We start from the raw sequence: 22,794 nt of genomic DNA, 5'->3' as shown, positions 1-22,794 counted from the left end.
GGAGAATATTGAGAGGGTTAAGTGATTTGTCACATAACTAGTATATTGGAGGCAGAACTTCAACTCAGATCTTTCTGAGCCCATTCCAACATTTTCTACCCACTATGCCATGATACATGTCTACTAATATTAAAACAAATCTAGGTGCATCTAATTCCCCTTGGGGACTGGAAACAACTAATGCAGAGGGAAAGAGAAGAGAAATAGAATGCTCTGTGTTCTTGCATAATGGTATGTATGGAAAGGATTCATATATGAAATTGAAAGTTTAGGAAGGGACTAAGTTATCAAAAGTGTTGTGTCAAACAAATTCTCAACATTTGATCCTTGAGCCAATAGAAAACTATTTGGGTTTTTTGATTGGTGGGCAACATATGCATACCTATGCTTTACAAAAGTCCCTCTGAGGGGAGGATGGATATAGGGATAGTGGTGGTAAGATTTTATTTCAGAAATAGGAAAAAAGATACATTTAAGAGACATTGAGAAAGATGAGTTTATTTAGTGACTGTAGTTCTGCATTTTCCTATAACTAAATATTACCATTACTATTATAATTAAATTAAATGAATTTATGTTTTTCAAAGTATTTATATTCTCTACATATTTCCAAATCTGAGTAATTAAATACCGCATTTTGAGAAACAAACATGTTTGCAAAGTTGTAAGGAATAAGTTTTTTTCCTATTCACAGAGCTGTCCTATATTATGCTTAGGAGCATTGGGAAAGATTCTAATTGACAATATATTTTTAAATACCAATAGTTATCATCTTCTGGAGGCAAGATATTATCCTTCTCTTCATTTCCTGGATATTTATGAATTGAAAGAAGTCCCCAGGAACATATGCAAAATTTTCAATGATTATTATGTACCTTTCCCAGTTGAGGAACAGTATAGGAGAAAAAAAGAAAAAATCAAGGAAGAAAGATGAATTGAACTCTACAAAGCACCTCCTTTCTGTAGTGTTATTTTGGCTCTTTCTTTAGAGGCATTTATCTTATTTGTAGCAATAATGGTATTAGCATGGTATGGTAGACAGAATTATGATCTTGGGAGAAACAAGATCTGGATTCAAATCTATTCTGTGACTTTAATGTCATCCAGGGTAGATTATTTCAAATCTACATATGTCTCATACAACTTTCTTTGAACTAACCTAGAAAATGATGGCAGGGTTATTATTCTCTTTGTCTTAGTTGATTTCCCTAGTAGCAATTTACAAATTGCTAAAATATTCCCATATGTGCAAGGAAACTGATCAAGCTTTGAAAATAAAAAAAAAGGAAGAAAAAAAGCATAACAAAGGAGATATTTTCATCTAAAGGTCAAGTTTATTTTGAACTGGTTATTGATGCTGGATGTTTGTGTATTTGTAATCTAGAAGGAAAGGGAATAAATTTGTCCAATTGAGCATTTTTCATCCCTTCGTCATATAATTTGCATAGATATTCATATCATATATAAAGACACCCACAACTCATTATGAGTAATGGCATTACAGTGAATAAAGATGAAAGTAATAAGGAATTGCTTTTTGTTACAAAGTGTCAACAGTGTTTTTTAATGCTCAGTGCCCAAAGTTGTAATTAGAGAACAGTAAGGATAAGGATGACTTCCTATTATGGGCTAGATTTTCATCACTCTGCCTGGGGATTACAAAAGCCTCTGTTCACATAACTTTTCCCCATTTCTGATAACAACACAGCCCTAGCATCAAATCATTATGAGTTTATTAGGCACTTGTCACAGCAACACTAATTATAAATTAGTTCATTCCATATTCTCAACAAAAGAAGTAATTCTATCGGTACTTTCACTAGGTGACGGGCAGTTATAAAATATATATGTATCTATATATTTTCTTTTTATAAAAAACAGTGCATACTGTACTATCATTTTTTAAAGTAATGTCAAGTTATTTAGTTTCTTAGAAAATAAAGTTAAATAATAGATATCTGTAATCAGTGGGTTAAGACAAATTCTTGGTATGAATATTGATGTCCTTTTCTCATTAACTTTAATATAATTATTTTAGAAATGCCAAACCAAAGTATTGTTATTAGAATATTAAGATTTTTTATTTCATAAATACATGAATGCAGCAATTTAAGGAAGATATTTTTTGGGGGTAGCATATCATAAAATACAGAGTGCTGAATTTATAGGCATAGGACCCAAGTTTGAAACCCGTCTCTGCTAACCATACCTCTGACATTGGGTAAGCCATTTAAACTCTGTATGCTTTAGGTTTCTCATCTGTAAAATGAAGGGGTGACTGGATGTGGTGACCTCAAAGGTCCTTTTCAGCTTTTTACCTATGATCTTATGACATTTTACTGGATACTTTAAAGAGTCACAACAATAGTGTCTGTTTTAAAAGCAATTTTTCTCTCAAAGCTATGGATTGCAAAGTTGACATATGTTGTTACATTGGAAAATAATGGAGTTTGAGGGCCACCTTTTTCCTGTTCTCTGTATCCCTGGTGCCTAGTGTCTTGTTAGCAGGCATTTAATAAATTGAATTATAGAAGACAATGAGATGAAAATATTTTCTAATCTTTAAATACTATGCTTTTGTTATTCTTTTCATAACTAGCTTTTAAAAAATTCTATACTATTGAAATCTAATATGTCCTCAAAGATTTATACATTCTAAAAACCAAATTATGAACTCTAATTGTGGCTTCCTGACATGACTTTTTTCCCCTGATTTTTAAATCATCTAATATTGCTAATGTAGCCTATGGTAAAAATAAGTTAGAAAATAAATCATTCCAATTGTTTTCAGATGATTAACGAATTCAGCTATAGCTGTCCAATAAATATTTATGTGTTGCTCTAAGTTGTCATATTATGGATAGCAGAACATTACTATCAGCAGCTTGCATTAGAGCATCTGTTGTTTCTTTTGCATTATTATTTTCTGTTGTCCATGATGGGAAAGAGAGGCAGCATTCAAGTGAGAAGCTGGCCTTTGAATCCCAAAGTTATTTAACTTTTCACTGCCCTGGGTAACTCTTTATAACTACAAATCCTATTGAATAGTGTTCTTACACCAATATTTTCCCACAATGATACAAATAAAATGATATGAACTTGATTTTCTTTGGTGAGCCAGGAAATTCTGTATCCTAAAGACCCTACTTCCCATTGTTTCCTTGTTTCTCATTAAGAGGAGAACCAAAAAAGTAGTTAGCTATTCTAGCACTTAGTTTTGCATCTTTGAGAGCTACAAGACAGAAATTGAATGGAGAGTTAAGCAAGGTGAGGTGAAATATCTCCTAGGTAAAAGTCAGGACCTTGGAGTACCTGGTAGACCATAGGGGTGGAATGACCATATATAGAGATACCTGTCTGCACTAGTTTGCCATCCATGTTTGGAGGGGTTATTTCCACAGATGGACCTGATGGTCTTGTCTGTCATTGATTGAAGTTTTAAACAAAATAGCTATATGATCAATAATGGGGATCAATACAGATCTGGTATCTGTAGAATAGAATAATTAGGACTATTAAGAATAAGAGTATATTACCTACCTTTGATGCAGTAGTCCTCTACATATAGATAAGATTCTAATCCACCTTGCCTCATTTGACTGATTGTCTCCTTGATCATTCCCACTCTTTCAAATCTTCAATATCCCTCTATTTTTCTGGGTGCTTCAGCACTCCCTACTAACATAGCCATTCCCCCCACTTTCCTTTAAAAAGAACTTCATCCATCCAATACCACATCTAGTCATTCTGTCTCTCCTCCCTTTCATGGCTATTCTTGAGCTGGCCATTAACCCTTGGGACATTTGCTTCCTTTCCACTCATCCTCTTTTTTAACCCTCTACAGTCTGGCTTCTGATTTCTTTTTCCTTGTGACCCTGCTACCATACTGGTGCAGACTTCTATCATCTCATGCCTGAATTATTTTAATACCCTGCTGGCATTGTCTCTCTCCAATCAAGACTAAAGGGACTCTGCTCTCAAAATAATCTTCTGGAAGTATAAATTTGACCATGTCACTCACCTCCTCAATCAGTTCCACTAGTTCTTTCTTGTCTCCAACTCAAATTCCAAATCTTCTTTTTGGCTTTTAAATCTTTTCCTAAATTGACCCTCTACTTCTCTAGTCTTTTTAGACTTTACTCCCCTCCATATACTATTATCCAGAGACACTGTTCTTGCTATTTCTCACATACTTTACTCCATTCTCCCAACTCTGAGCATTTTTCCTTCCTGTCCCTTTTGCTTGGAATATTCTCTTTGCTAATCTCCAGGTCTTGACTTCCTTCAAGTGTCAGCTGCTGTCTCACCTGCTTTAAGAAGCCTTGTTTTTTTCTTAATCTGGAGGCTTTCCCTTTGACTCTGCTCCCAAAATAACCTATATAACTCATTTGTATATAGTCGTTTGCATATTTCTTTCCCCATTATGCTGTGAGCAATTTGAGAGCAGGGACTATTTTTTTGCCTTCCTTAGTATCCCCATGGCATAGAGTGGGGACTTAGCAAATGCTCATTGACTTGACATCAAAGTGTAGTGAGTTCTAGAGTCAGGAATAACTTTTTTTGGCTGCCTCTGACATTTTAGTTATATGTCTGTAGAGTAATTATTTAACCACAATCAGCTTCTGGTTCTCTTCTGCAAAAAAGGATGATAATTAAATTACCAACCTTACTATAGAATATAGACCTAACTATAGAATATATTTAAAGTGCTTTGCAAATTTTAAAGCACACATAACATAAGGGGCAGCTATTATTACCCTAGAAAGTTCTGCGAGAAAGACTTTGTAACCATTGAAGTACTAAATGACCATTAGCTATTGTTAAATGGTGTGAAGAGCTTGAGAATATTTTAACTTATTGAGGCTAAAATTTAATTTAATTTTTACTTGAACAATTGAGTCCTGTTGTTGAGTTCTTAAAATATTCCAGGCACTGACCTACATACTGGAGAAACAAAAAAGTCAAATAACAGGAACTTTAATAGAGAAGGGAACATGTTGACAATTATGTGAAATAATCTAAATAAAAGATAAATGGGAAACAAACAACAAAGAGAAGATATTAAGATTAAGTAGGAGTAAGAAAGGCACCTTGAAGGAGGTAGGACCTTATCTGAAGGAATCCAAGAAAGCTAGAAGATGATAAGGAGGGATAGTCCCAGGCAATGGGGACATCCAATGAAAATGCTTAGAGAAGATGCATCTTGTTTGAGGAATAGTAAGAAGGCCAGGGGAGTCCTAGCCAGTTAATTCCCTCTATTCCAATTGCCACTCATGCTTTGTCTCCTCCATAATTTAGGACCTTTTTTGACCCACATTGACAATATTCCCAAACTCTCTAGGATCAGATCTTCTCTGCTTTACAAGTCTAGCTAACCTCTTAAAAATATTTTATCAGATGAATTGGATAAAGAAATAACTATGTGAAAAATTAGGGTTACAAAAATGTCTCTCAAGGTTAGAATATTTTGTTGAAACTTAAAGAATATATATTTAATTATAATGAATATAAAGATCTTCATAAATTAAAATTATACATTATGGGATTAAAAAGAAAGAACTAGAACAATGTTTAATGAGTGAAACAAAACTCTTCATCAACAGTATGATCCAGTTAAGAGAGTAAATGTATTCTTAGCCTACATTAAAAGAGATCTTATATACAGAATGTGAGATGGTTGAGTAGTTTGATTTTATGGACATTATATTCCGGTGAGGAGTATCACATTTTTTAAAGTGTATTAAAGAGTTACTGTCTATCAAATAACTATATTCCAGCACACTTTGAGTAGAATGTGTGCTGAAGAGGCTGACAACTATTTTGTACAAGACACAATAGAAAAGATTATCTATCTTTAGCTTGAAGAATAAAAAAAAACTTTAAAAAACGATATGACAGATCACAGAAAGATACACACACATACACACACAAACCTGGAAAGACTAAAATGAAGTGAAGCAAAATGAAGTAAGAACAAGGAAAGCATTTGACACAGTAACAGCAGTAATGTTTGATGATCAACTGTGAATGAATTAACTAGTATTATCAATGTAAGAATCCAACAGATCCATGAGAAAAAAGTCTCTCTTCCAACAGAGAAGGAATTGATGGAGTCTGAATGCAGATTGAAGCACACCATTCTTCACCTCAATTCTTTCATGAATTTTTTCTCTAGTGTAAGCTTTATGTGTCCTCTTTCCTGACATGATAGGCATGGAAATATCTATTCTATGATAGCACATATAAAATCTATGTCATATTACTTGATGTCTATAAGGGAGGGAGATAACATGGATTGCAAAATCCTAAAAAATGATTATTAAAATTATTATTGATGTATAAAATATTTTAAAGGATATGATACCAGTTTTCAAGTAGGTATAGCTTCCATAAGAAAGAGAAATTAGACATTTTTATTTTTTACCTAAAGCAAAAAAAATATAATACCATGAGAAAAAAATACTAAAAAATTTAATGCTGAAGGGGCTGTTTTCATCAATGCCAACTTTTGAAAACCAGGGCTTCAGAAAAGAAAGAGAAATTTGGGATGTGGACTACTTTTAAGAAAATGGTATCTAGGAATAAGATTTGGATTTATGGACATAAAACATAGAAACAGCAGATGACTGAGCAAGAATGGAGTGTTCCTAAGGAAAGGCTTTTAAGAATTGTATACACATTAAGGCAGAGAGGTGGCAAGGTGGGTTGAGAGTCAGACCAGGAGATGGGACATCCTGGATTCAAATCTGGCCTTGGTCACTTCCTAACCCTTTGACCCTGGGCAAGTCACTTAACTTTCAATTGCCTAGTCCTTACACATTTTCTTCCTTAGAACTGATACTTAGTATTGATTCCAAGTCAGAAGGTAAGTGCTTAAAAGGAAAAAAAAATGTATAGCCTTTTTGTGGATTTTGCAAGTCTAATGAAAAAATGTTTTAAGTTGAAAAGAAAGGAAGAGGGAATAAAATGCCTATATGCATTCCCCAAGCTAGATAATATACACTTTAGGCAAAGAAAAGAGAGGGTAGTAGTGGAGATGTCCAGAAATACACAGATAATGAAATCCATGGCAGAAAAAAAATAGATCTAATGAAAGTTGTGGTCTCAGAAGTCTAGTGGACCTGGGTTCAAAATCTGCTCTCAGACACTTCCTAACTATATGACCCTGGGCAAGTCCTTTAACACCCATTGCCTAACTCTTGCTGCTTTTTTTTTTTTGTCTTAGAATTGACATTAAGACAGTAGGTAAATGTTGTAAAAATAATGGAAATAAATGTAAAGCTTTCCATATATTCTAAGAATTAGTTCACAAATTTGAGATGGAAGAAATATTGCTATAAAATAGGGATTTTTTTCTGAAAAAATATTTCAGGTTTTAAGGAGATAGAATGAATTTGAATGAACAATGTTAATGGTAGACAATGAGCTAAGAAAGCAGTCTGAGATTACTCCTGTATGCTCTACTACTTACTCATAAGGGACTGATGTAGCTACATGCCTCACAATTATCCTGAGTGAGTTCATTACAATTCATGTTGTGTAACTTCAGCCCAATACTCACTAAAACAAGGGAGTTCTTTAATTTATCCTTTATTGAATCTCTATCTTACTTCCCACAGAAATGATTTGAAAATTTCTCTTTTTTCCTCAATCTCTGACACCTTCCTTATCCTTGTCTTGTTGATTAAGGCCACCACCTTTTACTTTACTGAAACATATGGAGGCTATTCAACATGACTTCCCTTTCTTTCCCCTTCAATCTCTTCATCTTAAAAAATCTTTACATCGTCTAAGACTTTCTATGCATTTCATTCCATCTCTGACAAAGACATGGCTTTTTTCTTTGTGTAGACCAACCCCTCTACATGTATACTTATTCTCATCCATTTTCATCTTCTCCAGAAGATTGCATTTTCAATCATTCCCCTTCTATCACGAATCTTCAAACTTTCTGTATTTATTGTGTCCTTCCCCACTGTCTTCAAACATGTCCAGAGTATCCCCATCCTTAAAAAAAACTCACTAATAATAATTATATAATCCAGTAGAATTACATGTCAACTCCAGGATGGAGCAGGGAGGAAGAAAACATGAATTATATAATTATGGGAAAAAGAAAAAAGAAAAGAAAAACTTATTTCTTAAACAAATGACTAAAATAAAGCTACTGAGGGGGCAGCTAGATGGCTCAGTGGATTGAAAGTCAGGTCTAGAGATGGAAGGTTTTGGGTTCAAATCTGGTTTCAGACAATTTCTAACTTTGTGACCCTGGACAAATCACTTAAACTCCATTGCCTAACTCACTCTTCTTCCCTGGAAACAATGCATAGAATTCATTCTAAAATGGAAGGTAAGCATTAAAAAAAAAGAGAGAAAGCTGACTGCACTCATTGTCTCCATTTCCCTCTCACTCCCTTCCCAAATGTGTAATCCCAATTCAACCCCATCACTCAAAGGAAACTACTCTCTTCAAAGTTACCATTAATCTTCTACTTGGCAAATTCCTCCCATCTTCCCTGTTTTTGTCAAACACATTACAATCCTTCCAGTCCCCTGTGTTTGCAACCATGACATTATCCTTGTCTCCTCACTCTCCATCACCCCACGTATTTAATCAGTTGATACATTTTGTAGTTTTTACTTCTTTTCTGTCCTTTACATAAGACCATTTCTCTTTCTTAACAGCTATCACCTTAGTTTAAACTCTCATTACCTCTTACTTAGATTATTGCTATGGTCTCTTAATTGGTCTCCCTGTCTCAAATCCCCCCACTCCAGTCCATCCTGAACACTACTGTCAAAGTAATTTTCCTTAAATGCAGATCTGACTACATGATTACCCTACTCAATCAACTCCAGTGAATTCCTTAGTACCTCTAGAATGAAATATAAACTCCTTGCTTTAGTTTTTAGAGCTCTTCACAGCCTTATTCCAATCTGTCTTCTTGGCCTGATTTGACATGATTCCCTTCTTATATAAAACGATTAAGTCAAACTGGCTATTTGACTATTCTTCACATAAGACAATCCTGCCCTCTCAGTGCCATTGACTGGTGATCTCCCATCATCTCCCATGCCAAAATCTTAATCTCATGGTATCCTTCTCCTCTTTTAAGTTACACCTTATGCACATCTTGCATGAATCCATTCAAGATCCCCCAACCACTAGTATGTTCTTTTTCATAGTACTTTGAATTTAATGACTGTTTATTTTTATGTTCATCCACCTTTTATTTATGCTTTATATGTAACATATATGCTCGTATTTTTATTCTTGTGGTTTCCCCCATTAGAGGTAAGCTTCCTTATTAAACAAACAACTAGTTCCTTGCTTGGCACATAGTAGGTGCTTGATAAATGTTTAACTGGTTTATTTGCTAAACCAGAGAGATTATGTTGTACTTTGGACACTAGACAAAACTCTGACTTTGTCTGAATACATCTTTTTGGTTGTCATTTATGGGCAATACTATTTTAGTTAGAATAATGATAAGCTATGAAAATCTCAATGGTAATAGGCATGGTGAAACGTCTTGAGATAATACCATTTGGGGATTGGTTGAAGGAAATGTGAATGTTTAGTTTGGAGAACAGAAAATTTAGGTCACAAATAATCTCATCAAATACTTGACAGACTATCATGTGGGGAAAGTGGTTAGGTCTGTTCTACATTCCCCCAGAAAGGAGGAATAATATGGAACTGTCCCAGAGAATAAAGAGAGGTCAGCAAATTTTTTAAGAGACAAGTTTCAGCTTGAATTAAAGGAAAACATCTTAACAATCAATTTTTCAAAAGAAGGATGGTGACAGAATGCAGTGTATAGAGGGTTGGACTTGGAGTAAAGAAGAACAAAGTTTAAATTTTCTTTCTTACACTTACTAGCTGTTTGATTGTAGACACTTAACTGTTGTAGGACTCAGATTTTTTTTTTAATCTGGAAATTGGAGATAATTATATTGGTATATTTCCAAGGCTGATGTGAAGATTAAATGAGATAGCATATACAAAATGCTTTACAAACTCTAAAGTGCTATACAAATGTCATTTGTTGTTATTACTAGTTTAATTTTTATAATTATTGGGTAATCCTTCATTGGAGGTCTTATAGTGAAGCTGCACTATCACCTTCTCAGGTATGTGGTAGAGGAAATCCTTGTTCAATTGTTTTGTTGTTTAATTGTTTTAGTCATATTCAACTCATAGTAATCCCATGTGGGATTTTCTTGATAATGATACTGGAGTAGTTTGTTAGTTCCTTCTCCATCTCACATTATAGGTGAGATATTGAGGCAAAGAGGGTTCTCAGGGTCACAAAACTAGCAAATGTCTGAGGCTGCATTTTGATCCATGAAGATGCCATCCTGATTCTATCCTCAGGGCTCTATCCACTGGACCACCTACCTGCCCCTTGTTCAGTTGTAGGTCAGATTAAATGTTATCTAATTTCCCTTTCAATTTTGTGTGTCTGAATTATCATTCTTCTTGGAAGTTAGAGGAATATAGCTTGCTTCAAGGAGAAACTTCTTAACTACTGTTGTCCCAAAGTGAAATGGATTTCCTTATAGAATATTGTGTTTCCCTTCACTAAAGACTAAAAGTCTTTAAATAGAGACTATATAAACAATTTTTAGAGATTTTGAGGATTTCATTTCGCAGCATGTGTGTTGGATTCTGAGTATATCTGGTACTTTAAGGGATGTATTGGAACCAGCTCATGAGAAGAGGCTGTTCAATTTTGTATGAGCAGTAGATGCTACAATCCAGTACTTGCTTTGTTTGGTGGATTGCTTGGACTTGAGAAAGTGATAGAGAAAATGTTAATAATGCATATTAAACTGTAAAATGTGCTGTACACTCTCAGAGAACTGGTTGTTAAACATTTACCAAAATGCCTCTTAGCCAAGATGATCTCTTTGGACTCTTTCAACCCCAGTTTCATGAGTGTGTGAAAAAGTGAGATCACAAAAGCATTACATTTGGAGAGTTAAGGGATATTGGAAATCTTTTAATCCATGCCCTGACTTTATAGATGTGCTAACAGAGGTCCAGAAAATACAAGAGAACTTCTGGTCATATAACTTGTAAAGAACAAAGTCAAGATTGAACTTATCTCCAGATTTTTGAACTACAAATGAATTAATTTACTTTACATGCCAGATAAACTAGTAGTTTTGGAACCACTGAATGATATAGTCGATACAGTGTTTCCCTCAAAGTTAGGAAGATTTATGTTAGAATATTCCTGCTAAAACCTATTAGTTGTGGGACCCTGAATAAATCTCTAAACCTCTCTTAGCCTAAGTTTTCTCATTTATGAAATAGGGTTATTAGTAATTATCTACTTTAGAACTGTTGTGAGGATAAAATTTTATAATGCACACATATATATGTATAGATACATATATGTACACATATATACATATATCTTTACAAATCTTATAGCACCTTAGAAATGCTCAGTGTTATTATTTCTATCTTTTCAGTTTTTCTATTGCTGAACTATCAATTTTCCCATCTTTGTTTTTTAATTCACATATGGCTTTAATAATGAAGATTTCTGCATGGTTTGGAATAGGAATTGTGCCTTGAGAATCTTATAAGATGGAAATTCTGTTGTACTTTTCAAATTACACCACATAGAGATGGTTGCTTCTAAGTACGCACTGGGCAAGTTTTGTGCAAAGGCAATTAACAGACATTATTAACAATGTTACCATGAGAATGGTGTGGTCTTTTGATTTATTTTCAAATCAAATGAAAAAAATTAGAGTGCCCTTAGTAACCCCCAAAGTATACTTGACATTTATGAATTTAATGAGTTAGTTTTTCAGATAATGTAATTTTTTTAATGTTCACTAGAGAGTTTGCATTGGATATCCACAATTAACAATGCCCTCATATACAATAAATGCTAGAAATAATGAGAAGAAAATGGTTCATCTATAGCATCATATATATTTTTACATAAATATATATCATAAAAATAAAAAGTGATTACCATGCAGGATGATTGATATACTGAAGTGATCACAAAATAAAGTGGTGACTGAATGGCTGAAAATCATGTAATTTTATTTTATTTGGAAAATATTAGATTTATTCAGAGTAATCTCTTTAGAACACTTCATACTTCTATTAGAAATTATTTAAAAATTACATTAGAAATTACTTTAAGTGTAAAGTTAAAAAGATTGATTTACAAATATGAATATACAGTTAAATTAAAAATTTCTAGAAATAGATTTGAATCTATCCCAATTCTTTCTTAGAATATGTATATACACACGGACATACAAAATAAAATCTTTTAGTTGATGCTAATCTGTCTTCCAATCTTAGAATGTTAATTATTTGATTTTAACTATGTCTCAACATTTCTTGGCCTCAGTTTCCATATCTTTTAAAAGATGAGGTTCAATGAACTGATTTTAAAAAATCTATTATCTCAATTATTTCTTGATCCTATTTCTCCATATCCTTTATTCCATATAGGAAAAAGAATTTCTTTGTTAATCTTATTCTTTTATAATGTTGTGTCAGGGACTACCAGGAAGAATCTCAGGATTGTGATATCCTTTGACAATATATTATTTCTGCAAACTTTCCCAAATGTATAAGTAGTAGACATTTTCTTTTTATTATATAGGTAACTCTTCCAAACTTGGAGGGTTTGATTAATTGGTTATAATATTTGGCTTTTTATATTTCAAATGTCATCATGTTGAGTCTCGGTAGCAAATTCACTTATATTACACATCTTAAATCTCTTTTTATACTCACACAAATGCAGTGCAGAAAAAAAATCTCTTGCTTGTCACACTCTTGATTGCTTCCTTGTTGGTAAAATTGATGAGAGACTCTCTAGTTCTTTTAGTTGAGTGAGGTATACCAGCTGGAACTTTTCTTTATTGTGACGTCCTATCATATATTCTTCTCACCTATATAAGCTTCACATTACAGCATTAACTTGCAGATCAAGATTAATATTCAAGCACCATGGAATCCATTCCATATTCAATTTTTGTTTGTGGGCTATATTTTTTAAAAATTTAATGTAAGCAAAGGAGTCATGAACTGGAGAAAAACTTCACTCAGTCTGTCCACTCCCCTTTTTATGTGTGTGTGGCTGAAAGTTATCATTAGAGTCCTTGGAGGCTCACATTGTGAAGTCACCTGTCATGTGATATGGAAATGTGTTTTCAGCCTGAACCTTATGCAAATCTTTACTTTGTAATTATGCTACATGGATTGGGGTTATTTGAAAAAAAAAACCAACAACATTTTTTTTCCAAAGGCATAATTTGCCTGACTTCAGTATGTCATAAATCCATTTGCATAGGGAAGTGAACATGTTTTTTCCACCTATGCAGATTATATATTTTAGCTTATATATCAAGAACCAAATACAAAGACTAAAAAAAGTGTACTTCAAATAAGATGGAATTTGATTTTTTTGTAATTTACACATAATCAAGAACTAATGATAACTGCATAAGCACTATCCATAGCATTATATTAATATTCATATTCTGTCTACTGAGACTGAACAAGATTGTGGTTATATGTTTTAGAGGAAATGAGTGCTTATTCAAGTAAAAACATGCATCCATGATTTAATTTACTTACAGTCCTTATATTTAGCGACATCCCACTGGCATCATTGAAGAAAATAAATCTGGTAATTTATTTTATAAACTTAGAATTCTAAACTTTGGGACATCATAAATAGTTAGCTACATTTTTCTCTTAATCTACCTGCAAATGTGATACTATAAGTCAGCCACCTGAATTTAAACATAAATAATATGTACTTTATTACATATAATTATGATTTAGTATATTAAATGCACATAAATATTTGAAATTGATATTGCTTAAATTCTGAAAATGTTAAAATTATTCTTTAACAGAACGATTTGCCCTATTCATACAATTCAGCTATCAATATATACTTACAACATTATCCACAAGTTTATTTTTTGGTAATTCCTATATCCTCCCCAGAGCAGAGCTTGAAGTAGAAAGCATAAGAGAAGAGCCTCAAGAGAAGTTACCAGTTTACCCTTACTGAAAATGTGACCTCATTTTTTTTGGTTCCAATAGGAATGGCTTATTAAGCACATAGGATGAAGAAGTGAAAAATAAAAGTCAATACAATGTTATGAACTATGCCATCTATAGCAGCATTAGAGACAAGTGTTAAGTAATGTAACCAGGTCATTTTTATTGGGAAGAAACCTAGAGATAACTGAATGTCTCAAGATATTTGATGTTCATATGAGGGATAAAGTTCCATTTTTACAGCATTTAACTTTTTCACAAACTAGCATAATAATTTTGTATTAATTTTAGAAATTATTGTGAAATATTGCCTTATCCATAGGAAGAAAGTGCCTTTCACCTTGGGGGTTGGGTACTGGTGATATATTTAGTTTATCAATCAAACTTTTTGCCTTATTTAATCAACTTTTAAATGATGTCTTTTGAAATTCTTCTTTTTGAGAAGGGCAAGGAGGAGAGTGAAAGGCTTTAAGATCTTGTCATAAGAGAATTATTTGAAAGAAATGTGAATATTCATCATGGAGAGGAGAAGGCTTAGGGGTGAGCAAGAAATAACTGAGCTTAAGAATTTGAAGGTTGTCATATCAAAAGGGTTATTGATTTGTTCAACTTTGTTTCATGGATCAGAAATAGAAATAATGGCTGGCATATTCAAAGATAGAAAATCTGAATAATTAGTTACATTTTTTCTCTTATCTACCCACAAATGAAATACTGTAATTCAATCAGGCATTATATTAAATGTAGACTTGAGTTAAGGAAAAATTTCCTACTGATTAGAGCTATCTAAAATGCAATGAACTGTCTTGAGAAGGGAAGACTTTCCCTGTTTCTGAATGTCTCCAGCAAAGAACATTCGTCAAATTTATAATTGCTTTTAGGAGCTATCATGGTACAAAATCAAAAGTGAATTGGTTTTGGAGTGAGAGGAACTACGTCCATAACTTACCTGTGTGACATCAATCAAGTTACTTAATCTGACTAGTCCACAATTTCTTCATTTGTAAAATCAAAGTTTAGGGCCACATAGATTGAAATACCTTCTCCCTTTAGTGCTGTAAATTCTGACTGTTCACTGAGGACCCTTCTGTTCATTTTTATTCAGTTGTTTCAGTTGTGTCCTACTCTGTGACCCCATTTGGAGCTTTCTTGACAATGATACTGAAGAGGTTTCCCATTTTTTTCTGCAATTTATTTTACAGATGAGGAAACTGTGGCAAATGGAGTTAATTGACTTGCCCTGGGTCACACAGTTACTAAGTGTCTGAGGCGAGAAGGAGCAAGAGGAGGCTTTCTGACTTCAGGTCCAGCACTCTATCCACTGAGCCACTTAGCTTCCTTACCCTTCTGATTATGTGATTTTAATTCTAGCTATTTTTGATGGACATTGTATTCTATATGTGCTCAACTTCAACTGCACCTCCCTCAGGAACTTTCTATAAAGTTACTATACATATAAGAAAGAGGGGAGATATCTTGACAAGAGAGAACTGATCCCCATTCCTAAAAAAAATATCTGAACAGTAAATTGTCATGGAAAAAAAAATCTGTGAAAGACTTGAACTTCTCCCATTAAAGGTCATGGGAGGACAAGTCTATGTGCAATTTTAAGAGTTAACTGCCATCATTATAAAGTGTCTGTTGGAATCATTGAGAAATAAAATTGTCATTTTTGAGAAGACACAAGATATTAATTGCCTGTGGAGAAGACAATCTGGGAAATTCCTGAGGGGAACCAAGTTAAGTTTAGTTTTCTTTTATGAGCATTAAACTGAAAAATATTTTATTCTCTGAAAAAAATAGTTAACTGACATTTATGAGGAAAATTTAGTAAAATATTCTGAGAGGAACTTTGCTAATTCTGAAGACAGCTGATTTGTTTCTAGTGTTTTGAAGGAATTGGCAATTGATGATGAGTGAGAGGAAGTCTAATTACCAATTTCTCTTCCTTATTTTCCTAGAGCAAAGAAATCACTTTGAGTGTGATTCTAATCCTAATAATCATGGTTACTCAATCAACCAGTCAGTCAACAAGCATTTATTAAGTACCTCCCTTGTACCAGACACTGTGCTAGGTATTGGACATTTACATTCTAAGTAAGGGGAATGAAAGTATATATAATTTCCATGTCAAAATAGAAGCTTTCTGTGAGTAAGAATTGCTTCATTTTATCAATGTTCTCTCTCTCTCTCTCTCTCTCTCTCTCTCTCTCTCTCTCTCTCTCTCTCTCTCTCTCTCTCTCTCTCTCTCTCTCTCTCTTGTCTCTGTCTGTCTGTCTGTCTGTCTGTCTGTCTCTCTCTCTGTCTCCCTCTCTCCCTCTGTCTCCACAAATACATATTCATAGAAATACATATGATATATGAGTGCATTTTTATGCATATAGGCAGCAGCGGTATATAGGGTAGTCAAGAACCTGTCACCCAACTATAACTTGTGGCTCCAAGAAACTGTAGCATGTCTAGTGGCCACAACCCAGTATAAACCATCTCAATAGATGGACTCTATACGTTTGAGGGTGTCTGACAGACTTCAAACCTGTTAGTGATCTAGAGGAATGTGTGGCCCAAACATTTGACTATTTCTTTTGGCAGAATGAGTATACAGGAATAACTTAATTATGATGGCAGCTGAAGCAAGTGTCCTAGAGTGCTTTTGTAAACATCGAAGTCCTCCGTTGTATCCTGGGCCAGCACCAGTTGTCTTGACTTTTGTCTTGACTTTTGCTTTCTAATGTTTTAATAGAATTTGAACAAAAAGTTAAACAGAGGGAGATCTCTGAGCAAGATAAACATTCATTAGCAAGGGCATGCTATCTGCCAATAAATGGGTCAATTGCTTATCTCCATTGAAAAAGTCTGTGAGCAAAAAAGAGAATTTTCCTTTTGTAGGTTTTTGGGGAATATAGGGGGAAAAAAGAACAATATCGATAACATCATGAGTTTGAATACAAAATGGTTGTTTACAAAACTGAGGCATAAGGAACAACATGATTGACTGGAGGTTTGGTAACAGGGAAAACAATCCCACTTCTTTCATGATATTAAGAAATGCTCTTTGTTGGACTACAGATGCAAAATTGCAGTACTGACTGTTGGACAGCAAATAAGACATCCTTGAAGGACAGTTAGGCTTTGTAATGATATTAGCCCCAATTCCCTTTCTTTTTTACACAGCCCCTAAGATTAGCAAAATTCCTTGAGGCAAGGTCAGTTATTAAAAGGAGAGCTGAATTTTTAAACTTAATCCTTTACAGGCCAGCCAAATTCTTAATTTAGTTCAGAGACTAGGAACTATGATTTAGGCAGTCATCAGACAAAAGCATTTGTAGGACAAAATCAATTATTTGTGAAGAGGATAAATAAGAAAAGGCTATAAGATCTCTTTTAATGTCCTCACTACTGGACTTTGATGACTGGAAGACTGAGGCTGATTTTGCAGCTCTACCTTACTAAAATCCAACTCACATGGAAGTCAAGATATCACTCATTGTACTGTCATTGCTCTTCTTTGAAAATGAAAGCTAAATGACAGATGCAGCACAAGTAAATATTAGGTAAATAAATATAAACCTATATTAAATAGTTAAATACAAAATTCTTTGTGGGGGAATACTAGAAGCTGTAAAAGGCAGGCTGGGTCAGGAAAGTTTTTTTTTGTTTTGTTTTGTTTTTGTTTTTGCAAAAATGATGCCTGAAATGTTTCTTAAAGGATAGGGGAACTCTATTAGGTAGAAATAAGAAAACTCCCTAGGTCTGTGGGACATTATATTTTCCCATATTTCTCTCTTATCAAGTTCTATTAATAAAGGATATGACTATTATTAGTGATTCATTGTCAAGCCCAAAAGTTCATGGTTAGAGATTGAGAAAGAAAATTAACTATGAGAAAAATTTCCCTCTGGTTTTATTAGAGTAAAGTCACAGAGATAATTGATTATTGAAATATTTTGAAATTTGAAATAATTTTTGAGGTAATTTCTGAAAATACATTACAACCATAAAGGAGTAAAATCACTTATAAGACAATGACCCAAGAGTATACTAGGATGTGAGGATGTGATGTGTCTTTGCTTACCTGTGGGGGACCACTCATTTCTGGAAGCACATACCCACACATCTCAGATTTCTATGTGTGAGATGTCAACCACTGGATTTTGATTTTCTGAACTCTGCTACATCTATGAAGTTATTAGTTCATAGAAGCATCAATAAGTCAGTCATTTTTCAGTTGTCTGACTCTTTGTGACCCAATTTTTTTTTTGCAAAGATACTAGTGTCATTTGCCATTTCCTTCTCCACATCATTTTGCAGATGAGATACTGAGGCAGACAGGGTTAAGTGACTCTGACCAGGGTCACACAGCTGGGAAGTATCTGAGGCCAAATTTGAACTCATGAAAATGAGTTTTTCTCATTCCAGGTCAGGCACTCTATCCACTGTACCACTTAGCTGCCCATAGATGGTTATTAACTATAAATGTATCCTAAGTTTTTGGCCTTCCTCCCTAACCTTACAGAGATTTTTAGAGCAATAAAACTTAGAAAATAAATTTACAAATCTATATTACAATGTGAATTGGAAGTAAATCTGTAATGCCAGAATTAAATTTAAAAAAAAATCAAACATAAATAACAAAGGTGAGTAAGATTTTTTATGGGCCAAAAGTTTGATTTAGATTAAATAATATACAATTATCATCTTAAATAGGAGAAGCTTAGTAACAGTGAACTATTGCACAAGATCATAAGACGTGGAAAAAAAAAACAGAAAGATGGAGTATAAAAATTGGCAGCTTATTAGAAACCTAGGCACTAGCCAGGCTATAAGAATGTCCCAGAGATAAGCATAGCAGATGATGTGACAAAGAATTATCCAAGGTGGAAATGATAGAATTATAGTTTCTACAGATATTGTAATCTGAAGGCATAATTTTTCATAATTTTTTTTAAATCAAGGAAAGAAAAATTTAACAATATAGATTGGAAAAATCCCAATAGCTGTAGTTTAACTAGTAAAAAAGTACTGTGAGGAAAATTATAAGGATGAGGGTATGTGGAAATGTATGTGGAAAAAAAAAAACTCTTGAGTTCCTTGGAAGATAGGTTACATAGGAAAATAACATAAGGCTATTTCCTACAGAGAACCAAGATGTTAGAAAAAGCTTCGCACAAGAGAAGAACATGTTTGGAATTTAAAATAATGTGAAATATTTTGGAAGTAGAAAGTCTGAAGTATAAAAGAAAATATAAGATAAGCTATTTTAAAGGCACCTTTTAATATAACATTCATATTGAGCCTTTTTTTAGTTGAATAGTCATTTTTATGACTCATATTTAGGAAAATGTTATTTAGCTCTGAAGTTGTGCAGTGGAAAGAAGGTAGCCTTGGAGTTAGGAAGACCTAGCTTCATAACCTCCCTCTGACCACACAAAGAAACAAATCTAGACAAGTTACCTAAATGCTTACTAATCTATGCACCTCTCTAAGACTATAAATTACAGACAAGTTATAGACCTACACAGATAAAGGTAATTAAAACACTGGGAGGTCCCTACAGAGAAGAAATAAGAAATCTAAAACATAAAAAAGAAAAAAGCCAAATATGGTAAAAAAATTTAAAAACGGTCTATCCTAACTTGTGAAAAATACACATATGCATATATTGAAATGGAACTATACATATGTATACGTGCAAGCAAAAAAAAAACTAATAAAAAAGGAATACATTCACTTGTAACTCATTTTATCACCTATCTAAGTAATTATTTTAAGGGATAAAATCTTTTTCAAAGCAATCTGGAAAAGAGCTGGTCAGGGTATGTGGAAGAGATAATAGCAGGAAAGAGTGATTATGACTGCTTTCAGTATAAAAGAGGAAATTAGCCTTTGCAACCTAGAGGGCACCTATGGAGATGCTGATTAAATGTCCAGGTCTTAACAAACAATGTGAAATAACTACAAGTAACTTTGGCAAATTAATGTCTTTGAAACAAGCCAGAGTCCAATATTTTTTATACTTCTTAAATATGTCGTCAGTGAAGTTATAGATTGGATTGGTGACATAAATCTCACAAAAATATTGCCGCTATAATTATATACAATTATTACTTTATAACTCTACATAAATAGATTATAAATAAGACTTTTATTTGTCCCAGTGATGGTGGTTTTTGTTTTTTAAATTTAATAGGTGGAATAAAGCATCTTATATGAGTAGGCTGTTGAAATTTTAGAAAAAATAAAAAAGATTATGAGGTCAAGGAACAACTTTACTGTTACAAGCATATTTAAGTTTTAGGCAGTTGGATAGTACCGTGGATAGAGCACTGAATCTCCAAACTAGAAGACCAAAGTTCAAATCCAGATTTAGACACTTTCTAGATGAATGACCTTAGGCAAATCAATTAAAACCCAACAGTCTCAGTTTCATCATTTTACAATTTGAATAAAAATAATACCAACTTCTTAGGGTTTTTTTTTGAGGATTAAATGAGGTATTTGAAAAATGATTTATAAACTTTAATTGTCCTATATAAAGTTAGATATTAGAATTATTTTATGTGTGTTCTGTATGTGGGGAGATGAATAACAGGTTGCTGTTGCTGCTCTTGTGTTGTTTTAAATGGAGTTCTTTGTTCCACTCTGGTAACTAATAAGTACTAGAAACTCAACAACATATATATGAAAGAGGTCATAGCTCTTAATTACTGAAGAGATGACTAGGGTCATCCTTCAGATCTCTCTCATTTGTAAAGCACTTAGAACTAGCATGTAGTAGATGCTATGTAAATTTAGCTATTATTATTAACTCTCATTGATTCATCATTCATTTATACACTCTCATATATTTATTTCATCTGTTTATCAATCATTTATTTAACAACCTATCATTTTTGAAAACTATATTAAAGTCATCATGAAAGAGTCATTGGAGTTATCTGATCCTTATGTATGATTTTATGTGTATAATTATATATATATATGTACACATATATAATTTTACTTTTAAAGTATTGGAAAGGGTTTACTCCATTAAGAACTTCTCCATAGATGTATTTTGACAACTGCCTCAACAGGGGTGCTTGACTTCCACTGAGCAAGTGGAAGCAGTTATCAAAATACATCTATTTATCATTAATTTGCAGTCTGAAAATTAAGAAACCCTATATTTTATAAATGTCTTATAATTACAAAATTATATTCATAATCTTATTAAACCACAAAATTGTAATCCCTACTAAACAGGGATAATTGTGCAGAAAAAGGAAAGTTTATGCTTTTATGATTAACAATCAGTTATATGTTTTATGGTTTTATGTGAGTAGTCTCATAATTGCTTTGCTTAGTTCTTACTAATTTTATCAGTCAAAGTACTACAGATTAAAAATGTGTTTCCAAAATGTGGATATTTAGAGCAATCATATTTTTTTAAATTTCCTTTTAGTATTTTCCTCCCATTGAACCACATAAAATTTCATTTTCTGAAAAATTATTTTATCTGCCTTGTATTGTAATTTCTCCTTTAATTAGGCTAAACTCCATAGTAGTTCCCAGCTAATAATAGCTCTTTAATGGAATTCTGGTTTTACAATGAACTCCCAAATTGGAGTTTTTCCCAGTAAGTTATTTCCCCCCCTTTTTTTGTTTGGCCAATAGATGTCAGTGGTTGACTATATTTATGCATTATGTTAGTTTTCATTTCATGCCATTTTAAAAGTCTATGCCAGAAAGAAGTTTATTTGAAGTCCTCAAAATTTCTCCTTTTGTTTTCTCACCTTCAGAATGAATAATTAATTACAAAGGAAAATGTTAAATGGCAACATTTAATAAGCTTTCCAATTGATTATGAACTTCAAAACATTATGTATATATGCATTAATATGCATATATGAATAATTAGAAACTTTAAACTATATACTCCATGCTTAATATATAATCTTTCTTTCAAAGTTCACAATTTAAAAAATATATATCAAAATATGTAATTATGTGTTGGACATGAGGGTGATTTCTGATAACATTAAGACTACATTATGTGTGAATTTAACATAAATTTGTATCCATCTTTCCTTTTTAAAAGAAAAAATTTGAAAATCAATTTTGTTTTTATCCCCACCCTTTGATTGGGTTAAGAAAAAGGGCTGAGTCTTATCTGTATAAGGAGGATGTCTCATGACTCCATGGCTTCCTCTATCATGATAGCCTCTTGATCCACATTGACTCTTGGCATCTGTAAGGACAAAGTTAAGTCTGTCCAATCAGAGAGATCCAGAAGAACTGATGTCACTGGGGTTCTAAGTTTTGAATCAGAGAAGTTTAAGATCTATTTCCTAGGAAGCAACTGTAGTGAATGGGACATGCAGAGATCATTGATCTCAGGTTAGCTAGATGACTGGCCAGGTGATTAAGTGCCTTTTCTCTCTCCAATCCACTTTCACTATTTAATAAATAAGTATAAATTAATTTATCTTCCCCAGAGAATTTTGAACTTAACAGGTATATCCTTTATATTCAATTTCCAGTTACTTGAAATAAGAAAAATATATTCACAATCAGTTATCCTCTGAGATAATCCAAAAATAACATTTATAACTGTTTATAACATTTATAACTGTTCATGAAAGCATTTATTAAAAAAAATATCTTTTTATTCTAGAGCCTGTTTGTGATTCTAGAGTCTCTAGTGATGACTAACTTTTTATTGTTTAAATACCCTTTCAGTTTTACAGAAA

At 33.0% G+C, this 22,794-nt stretch overlaps 1 protein-coding gene across 6 annotated transcripts in view; it reads right to left on the bottom strand.

The window, feature by feature from the left end:
• RGS21 (regulator of G protein signaling 21) overlaps window positions 1–13,124 on the bottom strand; it is a 70,458-nt gene extending 57,334 nt beyond the window's left edge. For all 6 annotated transcript variants that reach the window (XM_007480978.3, XM_007480981.3, XM_007480980.3 and 3 more), the window contains exon 1: window positions 12,782–13,124. The gene's annotated coding sequence lies outside the window, so the exon portion shown is untranslated. The remainder of the gene's footprint in view (window positions 1–12,781) is intronic.
• Window positions 13,125–22,794: the final 9,670 nt, after the last annotated feature.

The sequence above is a fragment of the Monodelphis domestica genome, chromosome 2 (assembly GCF_027887165.1).
Source record: "Monodelphis domestica isolate mMonDom1 chromosome 2, mMonDom1.pri, whole genome shotgun sequence".
In the NCBI taxonomy this organism is placed as follows: Eukaryota; Metazoa; Chordata; class Mammalia; order Didelphimorphia; family Didelphidae; genus Monodelphis; species Monodelphis domestica.
Note: the sequence above shows the minus strand (reverse complement) of the source record. Positions and strands in the feature narration are given on the sequence as shown.